This window comes from Aulostomus chinensis, chromosome 10 (genome assembly GCF_037954235.1).
Source record: "Aulostomus chinensis isolate RoL2024-O1b breed Wild chromosome 10, RoL_Achi_v1.0, whole genome shotgun sequence".
Classification (NCBI taxonomy): domain Eukaryota; kingdom Metazoa; phylum Chordata; class Actinopteri; order Syngnathiformes; family Aulostomidae; genus Aulostomus; species Aulostomus chinensis.
This window is the reverse complement of record NC_141329.1, coordinates 16554701-16572957: the sequence shown is the minus strand read 5'-3', so window position 1 is coordinate 16572957 and position 18257 is coordinate 16554701. Positions and strand designations below refer to the sequence as shown.

The window sequence follows — 18257 nt, the reverse complement described above, 5'->3', positions numbered from 1 at the left end:
TCTAGAAGTACTAAATTCATATGATGCTACTCCACAGTGATGTCGGGTAGCAGTCTGTGCACATTCAGAATGAACTATCCAGTTTTGAAGTTCACAAGTTCAACGGATACTCATTTTTCCTTTTCAAGTCATCCTAATGGTGTATCAGTGTGTTGGAGGCCATGTTGTGCATGAATGCACAAAAAAAGCACTGTTCACTGAATACACTCACTTGCAGCAGCTGAACATTGTTCAAGTCTTACCAGATAACATTGAAAAAATAACACAAAAATACACACCAACCAGCCAAAAAGGTTTGGCAGAAAACAGACCACCTGGCAAAAGTTTGATCCACATGGACTGTTCCAGCTCACTTACAGTATAGTATAAGTGTTGTGTAAGTATATGAATTATCTTTTTTTTTCAACTGCCGCATAACAGTTTGGTTCATACCAAGCCAAGTTCCTTCTGATATTTGCTCAGAGCACGCATTGCCCATGTTGCCTGCAGCTATCATGGCTGCTGTCCAACCAATGTTGTAGAAATGCAATAAAACGTGTTTGAAATATTCCCTTTAAAGAACTTATTACATGGAAAAGCATAACTTCTATTCCAGAGCCTTGATGTAGTCTAGTTTTGCCTCTTGAGTGTCCCCTGTAGCAGCTTGATTCACGAGTGTCACAACTGAATATTTACCCTGCAGACTGCAGACCTTACAGCTGGTATGATAATAGATTACAGACAAGGAAAGCTTGTGGAATAAGCATGAGCTTATGTGTTGTTTTCTCTGTTATGCTGTCTCGTCTTTGTGTCGGAGCAGATCTGGTCTCTAGCTCCATGGCCCACAAGTGAACCTCACATTGCACAGACGAGGTGATAGGCTGCAGTGATTACATCTGTCCCTGGTGTAGGCCTTGCAAAATGGCCCTTTTCCTCATTTCTATTATCACATTTGACCTTCCTCATCCTCTGTGCCCTGACGAAAAGAGCGTTTAAGGCACACTTATTAAACATAATCTGGTGAAGTTATTAAAACAAGCCAGCTTACTGAGAGACCTGCCACAATTCAATTACCTGTGTAGCTGGAGGGAGAAGCGGCCAGAGAGGGTGATGAGTCTTCTGCTTTTATAGAACGATTGGAACGGTGGAGTTGGCGTGGCTTCAATTAACACAATGGGGCTGTAGCAGTAATGAGCTAGCCTGCGATTGGCCAAAAGGAGAGTTGGAGGTTGGCGGCTGTCTGCTTTCAGTGCTGAGGGCAGCACTGGGGCCATGGTGATCTCATACTTCCTTGTCACTCACTTCTAAGTTAGTCCCTGCATTGTGGCTTTTCAATTAGAGCTTGAGTCAAAGATATGACACTGCCATTATAGGATGGAGAGGAGAAAAAAAACACAGATAATTTATTTCATTTTTATTTTAGAAGCTCCTAGTAATAAATTACTGTCGTTTGCTTATTTGACATTTTTGTATCTATTATCTGACTTTAGGCTAATTTTAGTGTCCTTCCCCTCTATCATTGTGGTTGATCTTGTTGCAGTTTAAAGGAGCCCACACATTATAATATATGTAAGTCAGTGCAGTCTTCGGTTGCCAATGAGCCATGCTAACAATTTATAAATATGGTTATTTGGAACTTTGATTCAATCTGCTCCGGTAGAGTCCAGATTTGTTTGAGATAACAAACATTTTAGTCAAATAAAACAAAATATAAAACCTATAAATCACCAAAGGGGGAACACATGTTAGAGCAGGAATGTCACAAGTTGATGTCCCCCATCCACCTGGCGTCACAGTCTCAAAAATACTTCATGGACTGAAGATGGACTGTAACTACGAATATTAAGGGATTTGTAATTGATCAAGTCCATCTACTTACAACCAATTTGAAAAAAACACCTGTGAGTGATCAAACGAACATGTGACATGTACCAAAGTAAAATGTGTTAAGTTTTTACTGTTATGTATTAAACTATTTCTGATCTACAGTTGTGGGGTCATCTCAGTGATTGGCTGGCTCAGGTTCCCTATAACCCTTTACAGATAATAATCCACTGGGTCTTTTGTGACATGGAGGTTATTATGCTTTACATTGTCTAAACATAACCACTGAACTTCTTTGCATTTCTGACACTATAACATTTATATATTGTTTCAGATTTAGCTGCACTAACAACGAAGAAAATATTCAGGCTATCTTAGTGTCACTGGAACACCTCCCATTACGTTTTAGTGTTGGTTATAAAGTTTTATCACTTCATTTTAAAGTGCAACCTGGACTGGCCCCAGAATATACTGTATACTAGCGCTGTAAACATCCAATGAAGCAAAGTGTAGTCTCAGATCATCAGATAAATAATCCAGTTCCATGGTTTCATGTTGTGAGCAGAAAACTCTGAATTGCACTTAATGCAGAAATGACTGACGTCTGTGTCAACTTTTAAAATATATTAACTGCATGTTGAATGGCACTCATAATTCACTCATTTTGCATTATTTGTGGGCGCTTATTTTTTAACCAAGGCCAAAGCTTCCCTGGTCATCATTTCACCACTTCTAAAAATCTGGAGAGTACCACAAACCCCCACATAGTTCATCCACTTTGCAAGTTTTATTGGCTCCTGATCTTTAAAGAATGAGAAGTTTCATTTCACTGAGGGGATTTAGTGAGTGGGAAGATCATGTTTTTTTGTATTTTTTTTACTTTTCCCCAGCCAGTCCTGCTCCCCACTCACAGAAACAGCCAATTGCTTATTTAGGGACTCCCAACCAAGCTAAACACTGGCATTTGAACTGATTCCCTGTGTTGGTAGTAGACTATTGTACTACCTGGACGCCTCAAGGAGGCCACTTATTTGTGTTCTTAATGCTTGTTACAATTTCTGTCTGCAGTGGCTGTATTTTTGTACGTCCACACTTCCCAGTTGTCTACACCTAAGAAACTCAAACATTTGTCCTTTCAAAAACCTATGAATGTTGTTACTGTGACAATACTGAGCACTGCATTAGCTAGTGAGTGGATATAACAAACTTATCTTCCGCAGCTGCATTGCAATGCAGTTCTGTTTGTCACCTTACTTGCCAATGTGTCAACATGCATGTTTATGTACTCTCTATGCATCTCTGTTGATGTGTACTGTTGTGTGTGTGTATGTGTGTGTGTGTACCTGTTTACCTTAGTTTGTGCCAGTGTCTCCTGCAGCACGCGGGGGATCTGTGGGTTATCAGTGTAATTGGATCACCTCCCTGTCATCTTGTCCCAGTGTTTGTTGATAGGCCCTGTTTTAATTTGGCCTTTGTCTCTAATCTGCAGTAGCTGGCCCTCACCACAGTAATCCTTCAGATAAGTGGCAGACAGATTGGGTATCCAAGGAGAAGCAGCCATGTGCCCTGGCCCCGTTTGTAAGCCTTTGTAAATATGAAGGGGAGGTGGCTATTTAATAGGGAAAGCAGAGTATGATGAAAAAGTGAGAAATGGCAAGGAGAGAGTGTGCTATAGATTTGAGCCCCTGTTAGAAAATGCAGGGACTTTGGTCTGAAGTCAAACCATGGTCAAGAGAATGTGTCAGCAAAGGTCATAGGGTCTTCCAGCATTCTGTAGCTGTTCCTGTAGATGTCAGTCCCAGTGGGGATTACTGCTCACTATCTCAACAGTCTTTGACATGACAAACACAAATTAAGGAAATTAGTCATTATATCAGGCTCATCAAATATCTGTAAAGGAGCGCACCATTAGACTCCTAAGCGAACCATTGTTATTAATAGTCACTTTCTTGATGTGTGTGCGTGTGAAGTTCTGACTGAACTGCAATAGTTACTAAAATACTAAATCAGTTGCGATGAAATGTATACAATTAAATATACTATATCTATAAACAATATACATTCATGTGAGTGTTTGAAACAGTATTTGCAATCCCAGCAACAGGACTTGCTCACATTGGTGAGTGACTGATTTTTTTTTCAAGATACATTTAATATAGAGCATAGTGTTCGTTGAACATTGTGCAATAGCTTATTGCACTGATTTCAGATTGAGTTTTTTACAACATGAATGTTTTTAACACTGAATTTGACTGAAATAAGATCAGGCTGTTTTACTATTTGATCTCTACCATAATTTGTAGAAAACCACAACAGCCACTTAACTAGTCTTTTTTTTAAATGCAAATAATAACTAGGTTTATATGTCAGTCACAACAGAGAAAAGCAATATTTTTACCCAAAAAGTATGTGTTGTCTTTCAAGTAATCATAATTCATTAAAAACAATGTAAGCAGAAGTACTGTAGGTGCATACAGAGCAGAGCAGTGAGATCTGACCACAGAAGATATTGCAAATGCTTTTTAAAATGATGTGTGAACATACTCAGCAGAGGTTTCAACAAGTGATCAGATCACATCGATGGATCTTAATACCAGGTAGACAAAGGCCAGTAAGTCATTAAGTCAGGGAACAACACCAGCCAGATGACATTTCTTTCAGAATAATTCAGATAACAGTCAGTTAGGATCCTGTCACATGAGGAGGTTTGTTAGGTTTAAACAGTGTCGATTTGATGTTTGCAGATAAATGGATTCTGCCTGTGGTCAAGTGGTTGAAGCCAACCCCCATTTTGAAAAAATAATCTTGCATGGCATTTTGCAGGGGCAGCACGGTGGTGCAGTAGTTAGACCTGTCACCTCACAGCAAGAAGGTTCCAGGTTCGAGTCCTGGCTCAGGCACGGGATCTTCCTGTGTGGAGTCTGCATGTTCTCCCTGTACCTGCGTGGGTTCTCTCTGGTACTCCAGCTTCCTCCCACAGTCCAAAGACAAGCAAATGGGGACTAGGCTAATTGGATACTCTAAATTGACTGTAGGTATGACTGTGAGTGTGAATGGTTGTCTGTCTCTATATGTTGGCCCTGCAATGGACTGGCGACCTGTCCACGTTGTACCCCGCTTCTCGCCCGAAAGCCCCTGGAATAGGCTCCAGCCCCCACATGACCCTTAACAGGATAAGCGGAAGAAAATGGATGGATGGTGTATGTAGTCCATGTTTATACAGTATGGTATCAAATAAATCAAAACAAAGAACAATCAAGTCAATACTAAAACTAAGAACTGGCACAAAAAAATCTGTAAAAAAAAAAAAGGCTTTATGAGTCAAAGCTTTAATATCTTATTTGGGTAAGGAATATGACAAACCTATCAATTAATAAAATTCCAAAGATCAATGGGACTTTTGATCACCAAAATGACAGACATTCCAAAGACTTATCTGATGTCAGAATGACACCATACCACTGCAGATAATGTCAAGACTATATAATGTTGAATTTCTAAAGTAAGTGCTCTAAAATATCAACTCTGTTCTCTCTGGTAGGCTGAGGCTCAGGATGTAGATCAGATACTTTATAATTAGAAAGACTGATTCCTGATGGATCAATGTTTAAACATGCTTCCAAGTTGGCATTTTATCCTGAAGTACTTTGTATAATGATAATGTGGAAAAGTGCTAAAATTAGTATGAGTATACTTACCATGCATTTTTTTTTATTGTAGAGTTGTATAGTGTTAAAAACAATAAAGTTCTAAAATTAATCAAGTACAGACTGAAGCAAACATATAACATTTAATGCACTTTTTGTGTTTCCCCAATATTTATCAACAATGACAATGAGGTTATATGAAAGCTGAGTATACTGATCTTAATGAGTAAAAGTGTTGTCCAAAGTTCTTTGCTTTTCTTCAAGTATTTAAGGAAGTAAAGAAACAGTAAAGTTCTTTGCTTTTCTTCAAGTATTTAAGGAAGTAAAGAAACAGTCAGCTATAAGTATTTGTAGCCAACTGCACCAGTCTTGTGATCAACTTATACAGTTTTTCTCAATTGTTTACACACAAATACTGGTACATGAGACACAATACCCACAACATGTCACTCATGCACCAACCCCCTTAACCAAGTCTGCAGAACTACAAGCACAATTCCTGCTTTACACTCAAATTGCACTCCTAACACCTTAAAAAAACAAAAAAAACAAAAACAAAACACTACACACAATTCTCTGCATTTGGCACAATTTTCATGAAGAAAATCTCTTGTTTTCATAAGGAACACACTGTCATTGAAAATTCTAAAGTTAATTGCCCTACTATGCACACGACTCATCACGTGGGCAAACACCTGCCACACAGTTTTACAATTACCAATCAGAGTTTTAGCATTAAAGTGCAACAGGTGAGGGCACAGCGGTGCAGTGGTTAGCAGGGTTACCCACCTCACGTCCAAAAGCTGCTGGGATGGGGTCCAGCCCCCCTGCAACCCTCAACAGGATAAGCGGTAGAAAATGGATGGATGGATGGACTTACTGTATGTATGTTCTGTCTATAGTAAGTGTAACACTGAACACAAAAAGGCCTAGTCATGATGATGAATGGAGAAGTGTTTTTCATTCATCATAGTGTTTCACATCGATCACATCAGTGTTCATCTGGTTTTTATAAAATGTCTATTCATATGGTGTTTTGTGTGTGTCATTTGAAAACAGAATACCATTTTGAAAAAAAAATAATATTGTTTTGAATGTATAGTTTCATTTTGCAGGAAAATTGAGAGGTTTTTGCCAATTGTGTGTGTGTGTGTGTGTGTGTGTGTGTGTGTGTGTGTGTGTGCGTGTGTGTTCTTTGATTTGTGTGTAGAGTTCTTAGAGTATGAGGCATGCTTTCAGAAAATGTGTGCAAACAATGAAGAAAAACTGTAACACTTCCTCCTGGAGTGCCACTCGTTTCAATATTTGGCCTGACTGACATCATGGGATCCTGACTGACCGCTGCATCTGATGCTTATCAGGGTGTTTGCGTAAAGAAAGGAGATGGAGAGGGTGAAGCGATGATATGAGAGTCCAGTCTTGATACCCCAGCAACTGTCTGGTGCTCCTCCCCACAAAAAGGAATCCGTGCCAGAGCCTAATTGAATTAGTACAGAATGAGAACATAGAAGAAGATTTCACATGCTTCCTGAACACATCGAGATCTGTTACTTAGGCTTGGCAGGATGCTGGGCTCCTCTAAGCCAGCGTTAAGACTGCTGAGTATCCTGAGAAATTACCTCCATTAGGAGAGGAAGTCACCCCCTTTTCCCACCAGGAACTCCAGGGTCATCCCATCCCATGATTTTTAAGAGAAAATAAAAACATTGCATTGTATACATGCATGCCTGCATTACATGTTGACTGATAAGTGATTTAGAGGCACATAATAATCAGGCAATGGTGAAACTTACAAGTGTCAGCACTACCAGCTTCATGCAGTGCAATGTGACCCCTGTCTTGCTCATAGCAACTTGAACTGGTTTGTGATTGTTGCCTGTGGAATGTTGATCCATACGTCTTCATTGTTGTTTCATAAGACCGCCCCAAACACACTCAATGGTGAGTTGTCTGATGAGTATGCATACACTGCAACAAGTAAAATGTTTTCAGTGTCCAAACCCATTGTTTGAGTCCACCTCATTTTGCAGCATTATCATGTTGGTTGGTTATGAGGACAAGCTGCAGTCAGCTCAACCATGTAGTCTGTGGATGTGAGGACAGCTGGTTGTACTGCTAAATTTCTGGAAACATCGGATATTGTTTGTGGTGGTGGGGCAATAGCTCTGCTGCACATTCCTGCAGTAAGTTCCTTCAAAACTTGATATCATAGACATCTTGTTGTTAGATAAAAAAAAAAAACACATTTTAAAGTGTCCTTTTAATGTGCCCAGTCCACACCTGTGAGCAGGAGACATTTTCTTGGTTGGGGGAAAGTGCTCAACAACATGGGTTTTAATTTACATCCACCCCTGAATAATATCTGTAATAAATAAATCTTTTGTGGTCATATGAAGGATCTCCATACTTTGAGTGGAACTGAACAGTTGTACTGACTATGTCAGTGAAGAACCTAAGTCATCCATGTCATGGTATCTCTTGGTGGTTCATGGAGAGGTTATGAACCAACCAGAAATCACTGAGAGGGTCAGTGAGAGAGATATGCATTGCTGACTCACTGTCAAACAAGAAAACTATCTCAGAGGCAACCTAGTTTTATCATTCATTTATTTTCACATCTCTGTCTCTATCGCAACGGGACATCAAGCAAAAGTATAAACAAGGCAGATCAATAAATCTGGCCAAACGATGACAGTCAACAGAGCTGCATTGGTGCAGTCAACAAAAAAGTAAATTGTCCACACTCACCCCCTCTTAATCTTTCATATTGGAGAACAGGTAAATACATCTATACACATTCATTCATTCACATCCTCCTCCTCTGACACCTACGTGACATACTAGACAACCATAAACCCAGAAATCAATATGCAACACAAAACAGGAAACACCAGCATCACAATAGGACATAAGGTTCCTACAACAAGTATGCTTTGTCCAAAGGGAGGTAATTCCATAAGACAGTTCTTCGTCTTAAACTCTGTTACAGCCACAGTCATGTGAAATGTTACCTACACTGCCATCCTCTGACAACATTATGTAGCATGTTCATTCCAAACCATTTGATGGGAACACACCTCATGCACAGTTCCTGCAATATATATTATATATTAACAGGTTGCCTACAATAAACTTGTGTTATATAAATAAAATTATGAAAAATGTATGAGTATAAAATAAATTCCACAAAATTGTGTGTTTCCAGAAGCATTTCCATTTCATAGAGCAGCCTGTGTTAGGGCTGCAGTCTGGTTTATGCATGTAGCTACGGCCCTCATTAGCGCTGTTTGCCCTGTCCTCCCCAGCAGCAGGCTGGTTGCCTGTTTGTTTTCATCAGCACTATGTTTGCCAAAGAGCTTACCTCAGGAGATTGGAGTCCTTGTGCGTTTGTGTGTTCTCCTGCAAAGCAGACAGGATGAGGCAAATAATGTGTTACTACATGTTTGTGTGTGTGTGTGTGTGTGTATGTGTGGTGGGGGAGATCTTTGATACACATTTTCTCCCTTTATTATCAAGACACGGAATATTGGCTAAACTTCTTCAACCTTTGATCAATAGCAGGGAGTCAGAACCATTGCTGCAGGTGCTGAACCTTTTCATCTCTGTCTGAGACCAAACTCTCCTTGCAGCTCAATTCTGCTTTCTGTGAAGAAACTGGAGAAAATAATTGATGTGATTATGGGTTAAGCTTATGTAACATCTGTTGTCTCAGAGCCTTCTTGTCTGGTAAATATGCACCCTTTCATTCACATTAGGCACACGTTTTTTTTTAATTAACTCCTTAACCACCAGCTTTTAAAAAAAAAAGTTTAAGTTGCCAGCCAGCAGCAGCATTTTTGACAAAATCATTTGGTATTTTAACACTTGCAAAATATTCAGTTCTATGTAAACATGGAATATATTCAAAGAAAACACTAACAAGGATAAATATATACATGCAATCTCTGTGTTAGAAAACATAGACAAGACATAAAATTTACTCATAACACAGCTTGCTAAAAGATGTTCGCGCTTAAGAAATGAGGCTGTTGTGACTTGTCAACACTACGGTCGAGGCATAATTGGATGATTAACATAAAACATTTAGTTGAACACAATGGCTAGGGTCAAAGTTATGAAATTTGACACAACACATTCAAAAAAGAACCCAATAGATCTAAAACTGCCAGCTCCTACTGCTGATGTGTTCAGTGCCGGTGTTGTGTGATACAGACAAAGTTTTCATCCCAACATCTCCATGATACCAAGAGCACATTCACATTTTGCATGTCTTTAATCTTGGTAATAACTCATAAATGATAATACAAAGCCATCTTGGACAGAAAATATACTGCCAAACACCTGTTCCCTTTCCACCAATCAAAGCACGAAGGGGTAAGCGATATGTTGATTATAAATGACTCAATGGAGGCCCTCCGTAGTACAGTAGGTAAAAAAAGGCTAGACAGTCAAATAAGCATTGTGCATGCAACTGACACAGGCCTTATCCATCCATCCATCCATCCATTTTCTACCACTTATCCTGTTAAGGGTCGGGGGGCTGGAGCCTATCCCAGCTGTCAGGGTGTACCCCAGCTGAGAGGCAGGGTACACCCTGGATGGATCACCAATCCATCGCAGGGCCAACACATATAGACAGACAACCATTCGCTCTCACAGCCGCCCCTAAGGTCAATTTAGAGTGTCCGATTCACTTAGTCCCTATTTGCATTTCTTTGGACTGTGGGAGGAAGCCGGAGCACCCGGACAGAACCCACGCAGGCACAGAGAGAACATGCAGACTCCACACAGAAAGATCCCATGCTTGAGCTGGGGCTCGAACCTGGAACCTTCTTGCTGTGAGGTGACAGTGCTAACTACTGCACCACTGTGCCACCCTGACCCAGGCCTTATGTTTTAATAAATCTTTTTCATAGAATCTTCATGTAGTGTATATTGTAGTGGAGAGGTAATCACATGATTGCTCTCCTCCTTACTTGCTCTTATTTCATGTTCCCTTTTGGCATTCACACCCCCCGCTTTATTTGTTCTCCATTTCTGCACCGTCTGCCAGTCAGATTATCATCAGCCCTCATTTAGCACATCAACACATGGCCAGACACACCATCTTTGCCATTGAAACCTTCTGTCACAGTGATTGTCAGTGGCATAACCTCAGCCCACTATCCTTCCAGCACCCTCTTTTGTCAGCAGCACAAAGTTGATCTATTTACCCGCAATCCCGCTGATCTTTTTCACAAACAACCCAAGCTAAACGAAGAAGGGGATGCAGAGGTGTCAGCCAGCCAGTCAAACAAGCACCCAGCCAGCTTGCCAGCAAACACTGCTCTTTCCCTTCAGTCGGCTGTAAAGCCCATCTGCTGGAGGCAGCATTAGGTGCAATATCCAATTCAATCCCTTCCCTCAACCTTCCAGAAAGCTTTTAGCCACATTTTAGCACACAAAAGCTGCTGCTCTGGCCTTTGTAGCTTGAGCTTCTATTTAAGAAGTTGAGGGTGAGGATGCAGCGGGAAGAAATCAATAAAGTGTCCTGGCTCTCAATCTTTGGCCTGCAGTAGAGGTGTTTTTCGGTTGGGAGGGAGAGGAAGGCGGGTGGAAAGAGCTGGGCTGTTTTTGTCATTCATAAGCTTTGCTGACAAATCCTTGACATCATTTGGCGGATTGTATCGATAACTTCTTTCCAGGACTGCAGAGGACAAATCGAAATCATTTGTCTGGCTTTGTTGTGGTGGAGGTGGTGTTGGGGTTTGAGGGGGGAGGGTTGGAGGTGGTAGGGTTGCTGTGGGCAGCAAAGCTGCCACTGCCAGTCTCAGCTATGACATTGGCAGCTGAAGGCATTTGTACCCCAGCAAAGTTCAGAGGTCACTGCTAGACAAGCAGTTTGTGCATTCTCAGTGATTTAGAGCCTGGGCAGCTGTTGTTCTTAACAGTTGAGCCCCCAACCCAGCCCCCATATACATGTAGCGCACACACACACACACACACACACACACACACACACACACACACATGCACACAAGATCAGGATTATTTTGTTCCTGTGAACACAACATCCAAAAATCAACAAATACTGAGGCGAATTGGAGGAAGTGACATCAATCATCGAGTCTTGTAATGCAGACTGATATCCATATTAATCCTAAAATGCAGACACGCACACTCACACTTCTTGTTCTCTCTCTCACTCTGTTTCTTTCTCGCTCTCTCTCACAAACACACACACACACACACACACACACACACACACACACACACACACACACTCCCAAAAAACACATTTATCTCTTATAAATATGCCCACTCACATAGATCTGTATTCATGTATTCTTAGTGGAGGCTGTTCCACAGGGGAGAAAAGAATTTGTTTTTTCTGCCTGCTGTTTTGACAGTTGTAGGCTTGAGCGTCGAATGGCAAATCTCTTAATCTGCCCTTATTAATAAGAAAAACATGAGACCGTCTGATATTTTCGCACACTTTCCCATCTGCACTGAGACGAATGGAAAGGGAAATGGCTTAATACTACAGAAGTATTAGCATTACATAATTTAAAAAAAGGGATTCTGACAAATGCTGCTCCAGTGACACCAAGATCCAAATTGCTATGGTGTTTGGTGTTTTTAGAGAGTGCTTGCGTGCGGGGGCTCTTTGTACTGGCAACAGGAACGAGACAGTGCTAATCACAGTGTGCGTCTGTGGCTGCAGGGTTTCCATGTGGGTATATGAAAGTGGCAGACATATTTAATTGGTTTGATCCATGTTTGAGGGCAATGACAGGCTAACATTTATGTCCTTACCCTCCCTCAACCCTGCATTTTGTTATTCTTTTCTTGGTCCAACTCATAATAAATGAGTCAAGAATCCATGATTGACTTAGGAATGAGGCACCATAGAAGTCTGCTATGTTTTCTTCCTATTTATCAACTCCATTCATGGTTTTGAGCATTTCCTGTTAAAATAAGAGCTTAATTTCCTATATTGTGGCATTTTGGAAGTGTAATCTGTAAGTAATATCATTCAGAAAAGAGAGAAGAGTCAGTGAGGGATGGAAGTCTGCTCATTGGAGAAGTTTCTGTTGAAGGCTTTTTTAAAAAATAATTCCTCACAGAAAACCATTCAGAAAGCCTTTGTATTAGATGGCTGAGTTTGTGACACATTCTATTTAAAACCAAATCATGGTGTTTTCAAAACCTAACCAAAGATTTGGGAGTCTAAACCTCTTAGAGGACTTACCGGATGTCCCACAAAACCACGATAGCAGCTGAACCAGTTTATTTTTATTTATTCAGTAGGGTTTCTGGTTAAGCTGCTGTCATGTGTTCTATTTGATTTACTGTTTAGTAATTAGTCTAGTAGTGCATTAGCCTGAAGAATTGTGTATTTGTATGTCTTGTGATGTGGTGTCTGTTTATGTGTTTTCACCTTTTCAGCCATGTGCAGTTTGTCATCATTAGCCATTTTTAAATATTTAAATTCTTTTACAATATTGTATCTTATCATGTGCAGGAAGGATTATTGTGTGATTTTGTACTTCTGAAAGGTGCTATGCCAAGTCTAGTGTTTAATCAGGATCAGCCTTAAAGTGGGTGAATAACAAGAGTTCCTGCCTTTGAGAGCTTCATCCATCTTCAAACACTTCCTGATTGTTTAGGACCCATCATAATATGTTGAGTATTGTCAACCTGGTCAGTTAGTTTATTGATTTATTTTTTCGTGACTTTTTTTTTTCAGAATTGCAAAGAAGTTACACTATGAGTGGCAGGGACACTTTGGGCAAGGTCAAGAGCTATGGAGAGAGAATGGAGGGAGCATCAGATGGGGGAAGCAGACCACTCACCCTCCCCTCACCTCCCCCACCCCATTGTTGTGCCTCCTATCCTCTTGTGCATTCAACTTCAATTCCACTTCCATTTTTATCAACCTTATGCTTGCCTTTCAAGGAGATAGGATTCAAACTCTGACACGAATTAGCCCCCCAGATTGACTTGATACAGCCACACCCATGGGACACTCAACAAAAAAAGAGACCCACTTTATCCCTGTTCCCCTCAACCTGTTTCCTATCTCTCCACTGCTTGCCTTGTCCTTCCCCTCCTTATTCCCCCTTGCTTCCATCCTTTGCTCTGTCCATCTTCCTTGTTTTTTTCACCATGTGTGCCTCCTTGTCAGTCAACTGTCTGATCAACATTCCACATACTCCGTCAGTGTGATGGACAGGCGACTTTGGGTTCTGACGGAATAATTTGCTTACTAAAACGGACTGGCATCAAAAAAATTAAAAAAAGGACAGACGGTGGCATAGCCAAGTGATTGCATTAAGAATTGGGAGGAGGAGAGAGAGCGGGAAGTGTGTGTCGAGGGACAGAGGCGAGAGGGAAAGGATTCCATTTCCACTCATCACCACAGCTGATAGACAGTTTCATTTTTTTTCTTTTCTCTGACATTTTTGAGGTAGAAGTCATCTGTGGGACTAACAGTGATGTCAGAGGACACACTCCTGACACAAACGACAGAGAAGACTTCTACTCTCCAGCTCTGAATATATATCAGTGCGAATGTGTGAGTGAGGACAGTGGGGATATTATCCCTCACTATGGTAAATTGCAAAAACGCCTGGTTTTGAGAGTATGGATAACTTTAATGATAAACCACAAACATTGTTGTGTTTGATATGTTTTCCTTTTTTATATAGATCAAGCCTGGTGCATACCGCATTAATGTTAAAAACATGGGAGATAACAGACACAACACCAAATTTAGCACTTTTTTTAACATATATTGTAATTGAGATGGTGTGCGCTTTAGAGATTTTAGAGACTTGAACCATTCATGATGAAATGTTAGTTTTATAAAAGCTGATGTCATCAGCTGCTTGCAATTGTGTGGAATTTTCCACCAAAAAACAAAAATTGTGGATGAAATCCCAGCTGAAAAGATGTAATTAGGATGGCTTACAGGCTGGAGATGAGCTGGAAATAAAATTGTATTGTCTCCAACCTAACTACAGCTTATTGGTAGAGCTAACTACGCTAACTATGCTAGGGCAGCAAGAGGGCACAGTAAGCACACATTAGCAGACTCTTAGTACCCTGCACCAGGTCAAAAAACACACAAATGAGTCTGTTTCTTTTCTGACCAAAATCAATGACAAAACTGGCAGGGACACAGTCGTAGTTGTTTTGTTTTTTTTCCTATCATATATCATGTGATTGGAATAAATTACATTTTATACATGCTAGCTTAATCAAGGAGCAGAGAGAAACTTATTAGTGTAAAATTTTTGGACAGAGAACATGAAAATGTGTCACATTCTTCCACACTAAATAAGGTTGTCCTTGCTACAATAGGTAAACAGGCACTGTCACTGGGTAAGAAGTGGGGTACACACTGGATAGAGTACCGCATGTCTCACACCTACAGGCAATTAGGGGTTTTCATTTAACCTAATGAGCATGTTTTGGTGTGTGGAAGGGAACCAGATTAGAGCGAACACACACAGACACAGGGAGAACATGCTGCTGTGGATTCAAGCCCAGGACCTTCTTGTTTTTATATGTGTTTGTGTGTGTGTGTGTGTGTGTGTGTGTGTGTAAATGGTAAATGGACTCAATTTTATATAGCGCTTTTCTACCTTAGCGGCACTCAAAGCGCTTTTCAGTGCTTCATTCACCCATTCACACACACACTCACACACTGATGGTGGAGGCAACCATGCAAGGCACCAACCTACTCATCAGGAGCAATTACGGGTTCAGTATCTTGCTCAAGGACGCTTCAACATGGTCACCGGGGTCGAGGATCGAACCAGCAACCCTTTGGTAATTACGGGTTCAGTATCTTGCTCAAGGACGCTTCAACATTGTCACCGGGGTCGAGGATCGAACCAGCAACCCTTTGGTTGCTAGACGGCCACTCTACCCCTGAGCCATGCCGATGTGTGTGTGTGTGTGTAACAAAGGGAAGAAGCGTATCCACCTGCAAAGACTTTCCTCACACCAGTGCCTTATAAAGGAAAAGGAGCCTGGAAAACATGAGACTTGGAAGTGAGCTGGCGCATTAAAGTATGCTACTGTTGAAGAAGTTGTGAAACTTGCACATTACAGTATTTCTATGTGCTGTGTGAAAAGAGAGTGGCTGTGTGTGTCATGTAACAGAGCTGACTGTGAAGTGGACATAGGGAGGCAGGTGAGGGGTAGTGTACTTGGTCTCTTTGGATTGTGATTACACAGCTTTCTATTCAGCTGGATCCATGTAAAAATTTTTTTGTGCCAATCATACTCGTGTAAGTGCCATACTATCTGATATTCTCTATTATGATGTTTTTCTGTTTTTTTACAACTATTACAACCTACACTAATAGTATGCTGTCATACCTTTTACTTTACACTGTGCATGTCATATTTAGTTAATGCAACATAATTGTTTATAATTTACATGATATAAACATGTCACATGAGCTCATGGTGGGGCTTCTTTTTAATTTTGTTTTGGACCGAATAATTAATCATATATCATTTTATGAGGTCAGCTAGTGCATTAGTTATTATTGTAGTGTATTTTCTTATGTTACTGAACTGCAAGTGTTAGTGAATGTGCTGTACTATTCAGACTCTGTTAATAAATGTAAGGATTATGTGTAAGAAAATTGCACATTTAAATCAGCCAAATATTCACAACTATGCTAGCAGTTCTATCAAGCTTCATTGGTTTTGAGCTGGGCTGCACGGTGGTGCAGTGGTTAGCACTGTGGCCTCACAGGCCTTCATGGTTAAGTAGCTGCTAAGAAACCACTACTAAGGAAAAGCAACAAGCAGAAGAGACTTGCTTGGTAGAGAAACACAAGGAATGGACATCAGACCAGTGGAAACCTGTGCTTTGGTCTAAAATTTTGGTCCAAATTTGAGATATTTGGTTCCATCTGCGGGGCTGCACGGTGGTGCAGTGGTTAGCACTGTGGCCTCACAGCAAGAAGGTTCCGGGTTCGAGTTCCGGCTCGTGTTGAGTTTGCATGTTCTCCCCGTGCCTGCGGGGGTTCTCTCCGGGTACTCCGTCTTCCACCCACCGTCCAAAGACACGCAATTTGGGGACTAGGCTGATTGGATTCTCTAAATTGACTGTAGGTATGAATGTGAGTATGAATGGTTGTTCGTCTCTGTGTGTTGGCCCTGCGATGGACTGGCAACCTGTCCAGGGTGAACCCCGCCTCTCGCCTGTAGATGCTGGGATAGGCTCCAGCCCCCCCGCGACCCTTACTAGTAAGGAATAAGGGGAAGACGACGATGGATGGATGGATGGACAATGGATGGTTTTGAGCTAACGATGTTAGCATGTTTACATGCATTTATTTTTACTCCCTCTTATTAGCAACATAAAACCAGACAGGTTGAGATAACTTTATAGGACATATGGGCAAATAATGAGGGTTTGTTATTCTTTTAGCTAACTGGGAACTTTTATTTGATCAGCAAACATAGTGGGGCAGTTTCATTAAGAGATGACTGACATTTCCCTTAATGTCTCTGAATCTGAAACGTTGAAATTGCTCATTTTATTTTAGTCAACATTTTTTACAATGCAAAATCTACATTGATTACGTTGATTGTACACTGGCTAGTGAGGCTATCAATGCTCCATGAATGCACATGTACCAAGTAATTTGCAAGTAAGAAACCCATCATGTCCTGCGTAATGTCATGGTGATAATGAGAAGCCAGCAGGCAGCAGCATCCAATCAATCACATTTTATTAACAAATTTTGTACATGAAGTGCAACTCAATGAGAGTTAGAGAAAAATTTAAAAAGTTGTTTTTGTGCTCATTATATTACACTGTGCAACCTAATATAGTGTTTGTGGTTAAACCTAACCATACTGTGCAAAAAAAAAAAACATGTTGAATCAGAAAAACACAACTTCAATAGTTGTGTGAGGAGAAGAACTTTGCAACCAGTTCCTCTGGAAAAATACTAAGCTGCACTACCAGCACAGTCTCGCCCCTATTTGTCAAATATCGACATTTGGTCAACTTCCTCTGACGTCCACAACCGACATTGAGAGTACCACCAATCCAATTGATTTGAATGCAAATACCTCATCTTTGGATTTTGACAAAAGGGGATAATCCATCAAGACAACACAGTCTCACCATTATTTCTCATCCCTATCCCTAACCCTAACGCTAACTAGTCAAATCAAGTCAATTGGATTTATTCAGTGCCAAATCACAACACAATTTATCTAATGACACTTTACAAGTAGAGTAGGTCTAGTACCACACTCCTTCAGTGAATTTACACCCAAAAATTCTCCATGAGCAAGCACTTCCTGCAACAGCGGCGACGAAAACCTTCCTTTTAACAGGCAGGAATGTCGAGCAGATCCAGGCTCAATGGCGACGGCCTTCTGCTTTGACCGGTTGAGGGGAGCAGGAGAGCAGGGCAGAGACAAAGACAGATAATGGAGGAAGACAGAAATGCAGAAGGAAAGAGTGGGACCGAGATAAAGAGAGAGAGAAAGGGAAGAGACTGATGGACAGACGGGGACGTGAGCAGGTGGAGCTATGGGTGGTAGCTTGAGCCTCTTCAGGTCTGCAGCCTCCTCCAGAAGCACCCGGGATCTGGGATGAGGGGAGCCTGAAGGCTCTGGAGAAGAAGACAAGTTCGTAATACGTATGAGTACAATTTATGTATGACACATATAGGAGGACAAAGAGGAGGAGGGAGAAGCCCAGTGCACCATGGGAGATCCCCCAGCAGCCTAAGCCTATAGCAGCATACTGTGTACAGTATCTAAGGGCCAGCCTAAGCAGCC

The 18257-nt window shown here is 41.0% G+C and overlaps 1 long non-coding RNA gene across 1 annotated transcript; it reads right to left on the bottom strand.

The window, feature by feature from the left end:
• Positions 1-8396: 8396 nt before the first annotated feature.
• LOC147254524 (uncharacterized) lies at positions 8397-9059 on the bottom strand. Its single transcript, XR_015118091.1, has 3 exons — positions 9043-9059; positions 8812-8849; positions 8397-8541 (listed from the first exon to the last, which is right to left on the bottom strand). It is a non-coding gene; the product is annotated as an uncharacterized LOC147254524 (long non-coding RNA).
• Positions 9060-18257: the final 9198 nt, after the last annotated feature.